The sequence below is a fragment of the Peromyscus californicus genome, unplaced genomic scaffold, assembly GCF_007827085.1.
Source record: "Peromyscus californicus insignis strain IS unplaced genomic scaffold, ASM782708v3 Scaffold_16__1_contigs__length_79575227, whole genome shotgun sequence".
Taxonomy (NCBI): Eukaryota; Metazoa; Chordata; class Mammalia; order Rodentia; family Cricetidae; genus Peromyscus; species Peromyscus californicus.
Window position 1 is genome coordinate 74,116,355 of NW_026294458.1, and position 13,447 is coordinate 74,129,801.

Here is a 13,447-nt window from a genome sequence, read left to right on the forward strand (position 1 = left end):
CTGTTGCAACAAGATTCCAGTCAGATTCCAGGGCCCTGAAGAGCTTAGGACCACCCCAGGCCAGTCAAATATGCTGAGGATTAGGGTTGTAAGTCTGAGTAGAGCAGACCTCGTAGGACTCAGTCTTGGGCTGGAATTCTAACATAGGTGTGGCTAGCACATGCATATGTTTGGCACAATGCCTGATATAAAGCAGATACTCAGCAAGTACTTTACTATTATGTATTTCCATCCAACTGCTTTTCCTATACTGTTGATATCACAGAGCCTCATTGTAATTTATCAGGTTAGACCACTGAATACCCATCAAAAGAATGGCACCGTGGGAAATCACCAGTGTTCAGTTTCAGTGGGTCCAGTGCCATTTGCAATAGGTGGATTATAAAACAAAACAACAACAACAACCTTAATAAAAGAACAGTTAGCCAGTTTCTGCAGTAGCAATAACATCTTGTGTAAGTGGTTTGTGCATTCTGACTTCCTTCAGGAAGGCTGTAGCGACTTCAGGTTGACACTTGCCCTTAAGACCTGTAGATCCATCTCTGACGAACTGGCTTGAAGTGGGATGCGCCTGTGACTTGCTGCCAACCAATGGACGTGGCAAAGATGGCCGGACACGAAAGATCAGTGATTATATACAATTACAATATCCATTTGCGCTCTCTCTCTCTCTCTCTCTCTCTCTCTCTCTCTCTCTCTCTCTCTCTCTCTCTCTCTCCTCATTGGCTTTAAGGAAGTAAGCAGTCATACTATGGAATTTCAAACAACAAGGAATAACAAAATATCCCAGAGCCAAGTATAGAGTAAGGCTTCCAACTGACCCCTTGCATACACTAAGACCCTCAATGAAACAAGCCCCTTAGCTCTCAAGCCACAAGGACGCGAATTCCAACAAACATGAGAACTCAAAAGCAGATCCGTCTCCAGTTAAGCCTCAGATGAGACCACAGTCCCAGTCAACACCCTCATTACATCCTGAGAGACACTGAGGCAGAAAATTCAAAGTGTGTCTAAACTCCCGACCCAAGGGAACTGCAAGGTGACAAGCAATCACTGTTTTAAGCCACTATGCACGTGGCTTTCTTGGCCCACCATGACAGACAAATAATTTGGCATCACGCATTTAACTGGCATCTACAATGACGGTACAGTGTATCAGATGTAATAATATTAGGCTCTGGATATAGGATATTATTTAGTGTTTATCATTCAATATAAATATGACCTGCCAGCAACAACCCCACATCCTTTCTGCCCTTGTTTTACAGAGAACGAAATGATACTGTGACAACACCCTGAGCAAGTCCAGCATTGTCCCATTGACCTCATTTAGTGGTTTCTCCCCCATAAACTGTTCTTCTTTAGCAAGATTAAATGTCCATGACCAAACAAGCTTATTTATTGTAGTCATTTTACCTGAATATGCTATCACCAATTTCATAAAGTTATCGACAAGTCTCAAGGTTTCTGAAAGAAGTTTGAGACATCTTCTATTATCGAAGGACAGACCTAGGAACCAGCCAGGCTGGCTGGACAGATATCAGAACGTAAAATGAAGCTATTTGTCAGGCCTCAGATCAATGTTTGCCAGCAATCTTTGGGCAACCTAGGTTGGGCATACAAGAAATATCATCTTTTAATGAAATAGAACATTCTGAATGCAAGTAGCAAATTAATATGGTGAGTATGTGCATTGTATATTGTGGTTAAATGATTCTATATTTCTGTGGTGGAATAATTAGAACTGTCTTGGTTTTTAGCAACTGTGGATTTTGTGGTTAATAATGTTGTCTAGTCTTGTTATAACAGTTGTTTGGGTGTGTATGTGTCTACGTAGGTGATTCACATACAAGTTACAGGCCACCAGAGTTAAACCACAGGGATCTATGAAACTGCCCAGCATTACACTCACCCCCTTTTCCAGTCTTCAACTTTTCTTGTGAGTCACAAAACTATTTCTATCTCATAAGCAAACAGTGGAATCTAGCTACTCACTTACGGATTATTTCTATAATGGAAAATGAAGGCTAGAATTCCCTTCCTACAGAGATAATGTAAAATTTAGCCTTTTGGAATTAACTCTGATTTTTGGTGTTTTTTTATTTAACATGTATTTTTATGTTGTATGTGTATGCTTAAGTGTATGTATGTGCACCATGTGAATGCATGAGTCTGTCAATGTCAGAAGAGGGCCTTGTATCTCCTGAAACTGGAGTTACAGGTGGGTGCTGGGAACAGAACCCAAGTCCTCTGTAAGAGCAATAAGTGTCTAAACCACTGAACTATCTCTCCTACCCCTACTCTGATATATATTTTAAATGTCTTCATATGTATGCCTTTTTAGGATCAGTGTTATATATTCTTAGAGATCTATTTTATTTTAATTGTGTGTCTATGTGGGGTAATGTTCATATGAGTGCCTATGAAAGGCAGGGAGGGTGTTGTATCCCATGGAGCTGGAGTCACAGGCACTTGTAAACCACCCAACAAGGTGCTGAAAATTGAACTCAAGCCCTCTGCAAAAGCAGTATGTGCTTTTAATTGCTAAACCACCTCCCAGGTCCCAAAGTTGATTACTTTTCCCAAATCCCAAACTTCCTATTAGAGCTTTCCTTACAACTTACATTGTTCTTAAGTTCATTCCTTGTATGTTATTAGTATTTTATTACATAAAAGTATTGTGTGTCTTTTAAAAGTAAATAAAATCACGAATGTAAGACTTTGTGTATTTGAAAAGCAGGCAATTAAGAGAGCTAGTCAGTAAATAAGCGATAAGATCACAGGGCTTTACAGGCAAAAGCTGCTACCTTGATGTTGGGCCTATTATAACCAAATGTTGTCTAACCTTTAATCACAGCTATTTGTCGGCCAAATAGATGGTGTACTGTTCTCCAATTAAAATGTGAGATGATATCATGTCAATTCAAAATCCATTCTCATTTCTACATCTTTATTTCTCTTAATAGAGGTTATTAATTTGTTGTTCAAGAGGTGACTAAAAATAATGCTGCCTGTAATGACTAATGCTGAGAAGAGTTCAGATGTATACTCTGGCTGAGAGCGTATGTTGGGATCAATCGCTTGATAAACAGTCAGTAGGAAGAACAGAGAAGCATTCATCTTCCTGGACTCCACTGTTCTTCCAGGGTCTGTGACATAAGATAAATTAGAGAAAATGATAACATCTGTGTACAAAATTGTCCACCACTGGGTCCTTTATTGTAAAGACAGACATTGACAGTATAGAGACAGTCACTTTATAAAATACGTGAATTCTAAATCTTCTTATAATCAAACAGTATGAGACTAACACAAGATAATTAAAAAGTGAATAATAACATAAGAGGTTTTAAGGCTGGGAGAAAAGTGGAGACTGAAAGTATTATTAGCTTAAGAACTGATGGAAGAAAAGCCAGTTGCTAATGCCTGTCCCCACTGCAGAGATCATGGGTGATTAAGCATGGCAGATCACTAGTTTCACCTTCTGTCAAATGTGTTTTACAATGATAACACCAGTTAATGGTGATAGTCGTGTTAGCTGGTCACAGATTTACTGTGTAGGCTAACATCTAGACTTGGGACAAGTTGTTGACAAGAGTGTAGCCTTCCCTGAGTGGCCTTCTCCTCAGAGGCCATCGATTTGATGAAGGAACAACTTGAAAGCTCTTACTAACTTTGGAGTTAAGGTTTTTCTTAGAGGCTGGAGAGAATGTGGAAACTTTTACAGCATGCAACATGGGGAACTCTACTGAGTCTTATTTGTGCCCTAAAGAATCATTAGCAGGCTGACAAACTTGAAGAAAGCTGGGTTCCCACATGTGTGTGCACATGCCTAAACATGGCAGTCGTCTGAGCTGTCTGTCCACGCTTCTGGTTCTCTCCCTGCAGAATTCATGGGAGGACTTCACCCTGTGAAGCCAGATGCCACCATGTGAACCTCTGACTTGCTGTGACCAATGATGAATGGCAAACAGTGTGCTTCACTTCCGTCTTTTCTTCCTTTCAAGACGAGGAAGCTTGTGTGGCCTCAAGCCCTCAGAGGAGATGGCATGGTACAGAGCCTCTTGGTTACCAAAGGTAGACACGGCTCCTGAGTGAGAATTAATCATTGCTGTCAGAAGCCAGTGAGAACTGGAGATTTCTGTGACAGTGGTACAATCTGGTACACTCTGACCAATGCAAGAAACATTTGAAGCAAATGTGTTTCAGAAAAATGATTAGAGAAGCTAAAATTTAATAAATCAGAAATGTAATATATTTTATAAAGTCTATAGAGGTATAAAATCCCTATGGAAATTAAAAAATATTTTATATTTTGAGTCATGATGGTCAGTAAATAAGAGTATTCATTAAATTTTATAATGTCTCAACAAGAGAAAATAAATCCTTAGTAATTTTTCAAGTTCTTTAACTAAGAGAAAAATTTAAAGTAATATGTTTATCAAGTGATAAAACGATGTTTATAAAAAGAAATGCTTATTTTCTATTCTCATATTTAAAAGAATCTGTGAACATACCTCAGGAGTAATTACTGGATTGAGGGCTGGGATAGTGAATATACAAAGTAGTCATAAGCATCTGGTAGTGCCCAAAGGTGAGAATGTGTTTAGTAAAGAAATAGGTGGATTGAACGATATCAAAGGAACAAGAGCCACGCCCTAAGGGCTCCCAATGGCTGCATCTGACACAGTTCCTATGCCAAGGCAAATGGTATGCTATTTGATTAAAGCTCAAGAAATAAGGAATACCCAAAACTGTACACTTTACAAATAAATGATGATGAAAATGAAATCATTCTGATGTTGTGTAGATGCTCTGTGCCTCTGACCTATCATGTATCAAATCTCCCACCCCAGGAAGAGAACAGCAGGCAGTAATGGAGGAAGGGTTATTCTGCAGGATACTAGGTTAGGACCCATTGAGACTCTCAAGATCATGACAAACAAGGCAGGGTGGTTAATTAGCTTGATAGGATTAAGAAAGGCCAGGAACATTAGTGAAGCATATCTTTGGGTGTGTCTGTGAGGGAATTTCTAGAGAATATTAACTGATGTGGGAACACCTATTCTGAAAGTAGTCAATACTATTCCATGAGCTGGGGTTCTAGATTGACTAAAAAGGAGAAAGTGAGCTGAGCACCAGCATTCATCCCTTTCTGCTCCTTGACTGTGGATATGATATGACCAGCTTCCCATAGCCCCAGCCACCATGGCTTCTTTGCTAAGTCTTCCCTTCAATGAAGGACTGTCCCCACCCAAACCATCAGCCCAAACAAACCACCCATGCTGAAGTGGTTTTTGTTAGGCATTTTGTCACATCCATAAAATAAGTACCACATAAAGAATGAATAAGACATTGTCATGTAGCAGTGTAAGGTGACAGTAATGCCAACTATGCAATGTAATATCCTGGATTGAATCATGCAACAGGAAAAGAATGTAATGGAAACAAACCAAAACCAGGACTGGGGAGATGTCTGCACGTAAGGTCCCTATCCGTGCAAGTGTGAGGACCTGTGTTCAGATCCTCAATGCCCATGTAAAATCTGGGTGTAGTGTGTACCTATAAACCCAGTATTGGTGTGGGGACACAGGGAGATAGGTCTCTGAAGCTCACTGGCCAGCCGCTCCAGCTGAATCAGTGAGATCCTGGTTTGGTGAGAGACCCTGCCTTCAAATACAAGATGAGGCATGATTAAGAAAGATATCCAACATAGACCTCTGGACTTTACAAGTATATACAAACACATTCATGCATACCACACATACACAGATGCATATACATGAATGTACACACACACACACACACACACACACACACACACACACACACACACACACTGGAGTTAGTTGAGGGTAATGAACCAACATTGGCTTCTTAGTTGTAAGAATCCATATGAATGACATAAGACCATCTGAATTAGACCTGCTTTTAAAAAAATTTATTTTATTTTTTTTACAGCTCTAACATTTTCCTAATTGCACACCTATAATCTCAGCATCTGGGAAGGAGAGGCCGGAAATCAAGACTTCTGTGTCATTCTCTATGACATAGCAAATTCAAGGCCAGCCTGGGCTATGTTGGACCATGCCTCAAAAAAAAAAAAAAAGGTTTAATTATAAAAGGAATTTTCAAAGGAACCATTCAAGTTTCACATGTATTATGCCACCATGTCTGCCAGACGTCACCCATTGTATTTCTTTGTGTATCTAGTCTGTCACCAAAATGGCAGTATCTGAGCTCTGCACTCTGCCACCTGCTGGGACAACAGGTTCAAAGAGAGGAAAATCAGAGGGGTGTGTGAATACACGGTGGCTGAAGATAAAAGCTTACATTCAAATTTCAGAATCAATTGTGAAGCTACGCTATAATGGCCTGATTACAGGTCTCTTTACATCAGGCACTGGTGTCTATTGAACTTAATTGTACACGAGCTTCAAACAATTAAGACAAAAGTTGTAAGAGCCTCTGTGGCCCGGGCAGGTTTGCTTGGCCTTTGCATTTGATCAGCTTGTGTGTAATCCTGTCTAAGAAGTAGTCTATTCAGTGAGGAGGTGAATTTAGATATTGTGGAACATCTGGCCTATGGGATGCAACAAGGCACTCAAAAGCAAACTGGAAAGGAAGGAAACCCACATGGCCTTTCAACTGGAAGCTGGCACCTTTTGTGCTCTCATGGTGGAAAGTATCAAAATTGAGCTCCTAGACCTTTTAGATAGCTACCAAGGCCTTAAGGCACCCTGTGTGCACAGTTGGCATTCTAGTCATCTTCCAGTATTGGATGTAGCGCTTGGTCAAAAAGTTGAAGCCCATGATGAGAACATCTTCAACTTTCAGGTTCCTTTTAGCTGTTGATCTTTGTAACTAAGCACGAAAACTTACATAGATAATTGGCAAGATGTTTTCTTTTTTTACATGTTCAAGTCTCCTGAATTTTACACTCAAAATTTAGAATGTTGCTATTAAAATACAAAGGGTAAAGTTGAATTTTCAAGTGAGTCATAGACAGCAAAGTTGCACATTCCTGTCTTTAATGGTATTTACTGCTCTGTCCGATTTCAAAGCTCCACCCTCTTCTCTAGGGTCCATTTATGATGGCTTCTTCTTTATTAAAATCTGTCTGGTTATCTCCATCCTAGTCCAAGAAAAACAAAGAAACCTCTTCCTTAGTTCTTTCTCATCACCTGTACCTACTTTATGGTGTGGGTCACTTCTAAGTTAGACAGTTATAGTCACATGACTCTGTCCCAGACCAGATGGACTTCTTAACATTTCTGTTCACTTTTAGGACACCTTCCACACCCCCTTGTCCTTGGAAGAATAACCCTCCAGAGAGACTGTGATGAATGCTGTGGCTTGTGGCAACCCAACCCTCTGAGCAAAAGTTTGTTGACCCCCCCCCCAATATCAAACATCATTCAGCATGGTTTCACTTGCGCCAGAAGACAGTGTTTGGAGAACCGCTGATAAGCCTCACTGAGAAGCCATCACACGCCCCAGGATCTGGCGGAATTATCTCAGCCTACAGAGATCTGATCCCGCACTCGCAGTGAGGCGAGTCAATAAAGTCAAACCCAAGTGTGTGCTTTGATTTGGAAGCCTGGCTGATGACAGCTGAACTGTTGATTTAATACGTTCTGTGCAGATAAAGGCGAGGGTTGGCAACCATACAACTGTCTTCACAGGTGAGGAGACAAAGATCTCCGACATGCTTATTTCTCACAGCTCGGGTCAGGGACCTGGGCCTGGAAACACATCAAAGGCCACCCCTTCTCTTCTCAGGCTCTCCCTTAGCCTTGCTCCTCTCCTGCACCTCTCACCAGTCAAACAATGAAGCTATTATGCTCCCTGGAGAAGAGAAGCAGGGTAATTACCTTCCTGGCCAGGTGCCAGGAGTAAGTTTCCTCGTGCGCAATTATCGTGTGGTAAAACGGCTGAGGCTGTGTTTTTCAAATTTGTTTTCTTTTCTTTGTTTTCTTTTTAGGCACTGACTGCCAGGTTGCCAGACACTGGCCCCAAGCCCCAGCATCAACCCTGGACATGTAGCTTTCTTTAGAACCTGGCTTCTGTTGTCTTTCACTTTCTCCCAACCTGGCGTCTCATCATATTATCATGACATCCTCACCTGAGTGTTGATAAACAAGGCCAGCTCAGCTACATACAGTGTGAGTGAGCGCAAGCAAGCAAGCAAACGTGGAGCAATCCCCAAGTTTCTAGCTAAGCAGCCAAACCCTTGTTGTTTTCATCAGTGATGGGCTTGGGTGGAGTGACAGAGATCAGAAAGACCTCTGATTGGCATGAATGGAGTAAGGACAGGGTCATTAGGAGGGAAATGAGGACAGGGGTGAGGCCTTTGATCTTCTGAGTATTCTATCTAAAATCTCCCCATTGGCCTTCTCCATTAGCCAAACCAGACTTAACAAACCAAGGGTACCCAGTCCTGGTTGTAAGAATGGGTGTGTGTTGTGCAACGCTTACTTGTTCTAGACTATCCCCCTTCCCCCAGAATGCTTTTATTCCTACTTGACACTAATAATTATAACTGAGAATTGAAAAACCACCTCTGCATGCTAGCTTTAAACACATATATCATCTCATGGGTTCCCTATGGCTACTCTGACAAGAAAGTATCGTTAATTCCATTTTATGAGAGATCTTAAAGACTAGCAAGATTGATACTGCAACTCCTGAAGCTAAGAGGTGGCAGAGGAGAGGGAGGTCTGTTTCATTCCAAATTTGAAATTCTCAGCCACTCTGCTACACCAAGAATTCCTCAGCTATGCAGGGCAGTAGGAAACCCAGCCAAGACAGTGACAAATGCACGTCAGTTAGAGCCCCGGGTGACAGTTCATCCCCACTGTGACACTATCACTTTGTTCCCAATTGAGCAGGAATGGCCGGATCTGTTGGAACCTCTACCAGCCTAGAAGGTTTGAAATGCACCTCAGATTGACCATAGGATGTCCAGACAGACATCATTTCAGGATGAGACTAGCTTTGGAATTTCCTCCTCAGGGTGAGTAGACATTATCCAACCTGTGGAGGGGCTCAGTAAAACAAAGGATTCGCTCCTTTCAGCTCTCGCCTGCTCGCTGGGACTGGCTTATTTCATCCCATCCTTTCTCGTTTATTTCATCCCATCCCATTCTATTCCACCCCATCCAGCCCCTTCCCATAGTAGCCTATCCACTCCTGTTTTCTATACTTACGCCAAGTTTTACACCACCAGCTCCCATGATTCTCAAATGTGGACTCAATTAAAACATGAGTTTTTCTTTGGTCTCCAATTTGCAGATGAAGAATGATTAGGGTTCTCAGCTTCCTGCATGAGCAATTCCTCATAATAAAACTTGTTTCAGATAAAATATACATCTAATTGATTCTGTTTCTCTGGAGATCCTTGGCTAATCTATCAGGCAAATATTAAAATGAGTAAAGAATTTAGCTGGTCAACAGTATGAACCTGCAGATTGATAGAAAAGTTATTTTTTGGCCCCAAAGCTAATTTCTTAGACCTAGCTTAGAAGATTATATGGTCTTCACATTGGACAAAGACAAGACTATATGACCATGTCACGATGACCATTCCAGGTTCAGAATCCAGCTTTGTTTGCTATGTAAAAAAAGCTTCAACAGATATGGATGACCACTTTATTTTACTGAAAACTAAGTGTCTCAATTAATTTTGTGTTCAACTCTGGCCCTAATCACTGCAGGTCTAGAGAGGATTTGTGACTTGTAGAAAATAGACTAGACATATTTCCTAGGAGTTTTCAAGCTCTATGACTTAAGAGTGATGGTGTGTGTGTGTGTGTGTGTGTGTGTGTGTGTGTGTGTGTGTGTGTGTGTGTGTGTGTGTGTGTAACAGACACGAACTGGAGGTCAGAATTGGTTATTTCCAATTTGTAATTCAGTTGAAAATCCTATTGGTCCATGCTTTCTTTTAATATCATGTATACTTTTCCTTTAGAAATCCTTGAACCCACACTTTTATTTAGCTCTTATAGGCTACTTGATTCTTTATACATACATTTACACACACACACACAGAGAGAGAGAGAGAGAGAGAGAGAGAGAGAGAGAGAGAGAGAGAGAGAGAGAGAGAGAAGTAAATGCTTGGGAACCCCTAAAAATCTACCTACTGGTGAAGTGATATTAGAGGCAAGGGTCTTTGGGAAGCAATTATGATTTAGATGATATTGTGAGGGTGGAGCCCCATGAATGGGTTTAGTGTCTTCATAAGATGCCTCCAGAGAGGCTTCCTGCTTTCACAATGTGCAGACACAGCGAAGACTGTGGGATAAGAAGCTAGCCTTCACCAGACAGCAATCTGCCAATGCCTTGATCTCAGACTTCCCAGCCTTTCAAAACTGTTAGATAGGCTTTCTTTTATCCATTTAGGCTGCATAGTCTAGGGCATTTTGTTATAGCACCCCACACTGACTATGGCATGAACACATATTTTCACATGTTCATCCCTCCCCTGTCTCCATGTCTCTGTACCTGTTTCTTTTACCTACCCATAAATACCCACCTCAAGCATCAGCACAAATAAGATCTATGTCATATTCTCTTTTACAAGTCATATGCATATTACTTGGAATTGAAATTCAAATGCATGTTATGTTACAGCCTGAAGAATTAAACTAAAGTGTTTGCGTTTGTTCATTAAAATTTCCCAGGCTTTGTGTGACATCCTTCACCCCTTTCCTCCCATTCTCCCACCACCCCCATTTTCCCACTCCTGACCTCACTCATACCACAAAAGAGGAGCCTAGCTCTCTTCTTGTTCATTTGCCTTGTGCTTACAGACCCCCCTCCCCATCTGCCTGGTAGTCTCTGGAAGTAGGAAATCTTTTCATAGTCACATTTACATGAGGAAAAATGAAAGGTCTTACACAATGATAATCTACAGTAGAGTAACACCAAGTAATTCCCCACCAATCTTGGTAATCAAAACTAATTAATTAAGAATTAAGGTGTGTAGATTAGTCTAGGAAAAATTAAGTGGCTCTTCATCTTACCAAAGGATCTTTGCCAAGCTCACAGCTTCACCTAATCTGGTAAAGAGACTCTGTATAATGTTCCTATCTGCAATGTTAGTCCTAAATAAATTAGAAGAGAACCAGTTTGTTGGCAGCTTTTAATTAGCAAGAAGAAGAAATCATACCCTGTAAAGTCAAGAGCATAAATTACACCCTGTTAAGTGCTGTCCAAGGCCAGTTAAGGCAGTGTAGAATGCTGGTTAGAACCTAGATTCTCTTTTACAAGTTATATGCATATTACTTGGAATTGAAATTCAAATGCATGCTATGTTACAGCCTGAAGAATTAAACTAAAGTGTTTGCTTTTGTTCACTAAAATTTCCCAGGCTTTGTGTGACATCCTTCACCCCTTTCCTCCCATTCTCCCACCACCCCCATTTCCCCACTCCTGACCTCACTCATACCACAAAAGAGGAGCCTAGCTCTCTTCTTGTTCATTTGCCTTGTGCTTACAGACCCCACCCTCCATCTGCCTGGTAGTCTCTGGAAGTAAGAAATCTTTTCATAGTCACATTTACATGAAGAAAAATGAAAGGTCTTACACAATGATAATCTACTAACTTTGCAGATAGGAACATTTCTATAGAAAGAGACAGAGAGCCTCAAAGGGAGCATGGCCCTGTCCTCACCTGTCTTGAGACATCCAGCTTCTAGAACTATGATGTAATACACTCTTGTTGTTTTCAGAGACCCGATTTTTTGGACTTTGTAGTGACATGCCACCTAGTCTGAGTTGAGGTAATGCCAGTCCCAGGAAAACGATACTGTTGATATCTCCATTGACAATAAAATACAAACAATACCACTGATGGCTGCACTTCCCTATGAGCTTGTTCTGTGGATTTGAAGAGAAAATGTATGTGTTGCATTCTTCACACAGTGTCTGGCCCCCATTGACTGTTCTGTAGATGTGGTTTTATTAACACATGTCAGATGTCACACACAAATAACTGAGATACCTGTACTTCAGGTAGCTAGAATTTTAATTCTCTCACTCAACCTAAATATGTTAATCATCTCTACAATGACCATCTTGACATTTCTGCCTATAAAACTGGTCACAATTGTATACGTGTTAGCCTAGAGCTAAAAGCACTGAATAGACAACTTTGTATACAAAGGAATAAAATAACTGGATTATAAGGAAGAAGCCACTAACCATGAGCCATTGGATGTCACCTTGATGTCATCTTTACCTACACTACTGTCCCTGTCACCCAGAAACTTGTCAAATGGAATCCTCAATCAGCAAGACCTTGCTGGTCCCTCGGAACTTGTAAGCTCCCCTATTTGTGTTTGGTAGCCATGGAAACAGGCTTTGGCCTTGGTGCTGTTGACCACACCCTGCTCTGACAACAGGGTACCTTGCCAGTTTAAGTGGATCAAATATGCTTTGTCCTCCTCCACTTCAAATTCTCTGTGATTTCTTTGTTTTCTAAAATAAACATGCATTATTTTAGCAATAGAAAAGGAAACACATTATTATGGTAATCTATATAGAGAGGCAAGTCAAAATGCTTATAGAAAGAACAACAAAAAGGAAAACAATTTGCTTTATTTCTGAAGCACTGTGTGGAATGTATGAAGCCATCATGAATCACAGGTCCTATATCCATGTCAGTGACCATCTATTTGGAAACGATGACCCTAAAGACCCACCCGTCAATGCCTTCGTAGAAACCAAATAGCACAGGAGGCGACATCACTCATCTGTCCTGAGTTGAGTTCCCAACCTGACCCATTTCCCTCTTTATAGTGTGGACAGTGTCTGGATAAATAGTCAGGAACTCAGGAAGACCCAGTCTCAGCTTTATAACGTGATGACCTCTGACCTTCCACTTTGTAAATGAACCGAGTAGAAGCTAACTTACAATATGCTTTCCCATGATCCCTGAGGGTGATGTTCTCCTAGGTGGTCTGTCTCCCCAGTGTGAGTTGACCTTACTGGCATGCTTCTAATGAATAGAGTACAGAAAAAGCAACAGGAATCCACACCCAGAACAGGTTATAAAGCCAAGGGATAGTTAGTCTTCTCTTATTGGTTCAGATGGAAGTCCAGTGCCACTTTGGGAGTGACAATGGACAGGCCACTTGACAGACTGAAGGTGGCCAGACAGCCACCTTTAAATGCCTTCAAAGTAGATCTATTCTCAGTTAAGCCTGCAGATGCTCCAAGCCCTGGTGGCACTTGGTGGCAGTATGGAAAAGGCCCTAAGCCTGTGAGTCACCTGGATTCCTGAACTTCAGGGACACCGAGCCAGTGCATGGCACTGTTTGTGACACTCCATCAGTGAACACAGCAGTGCAGAGCAGTGCATGTCCCTCCACGCATCCCTTACGGCTTTGTCCCAACCCCTCAAGACAGCCACATCTGCAGTTCTAGTTCACTTGGCTAAAACACG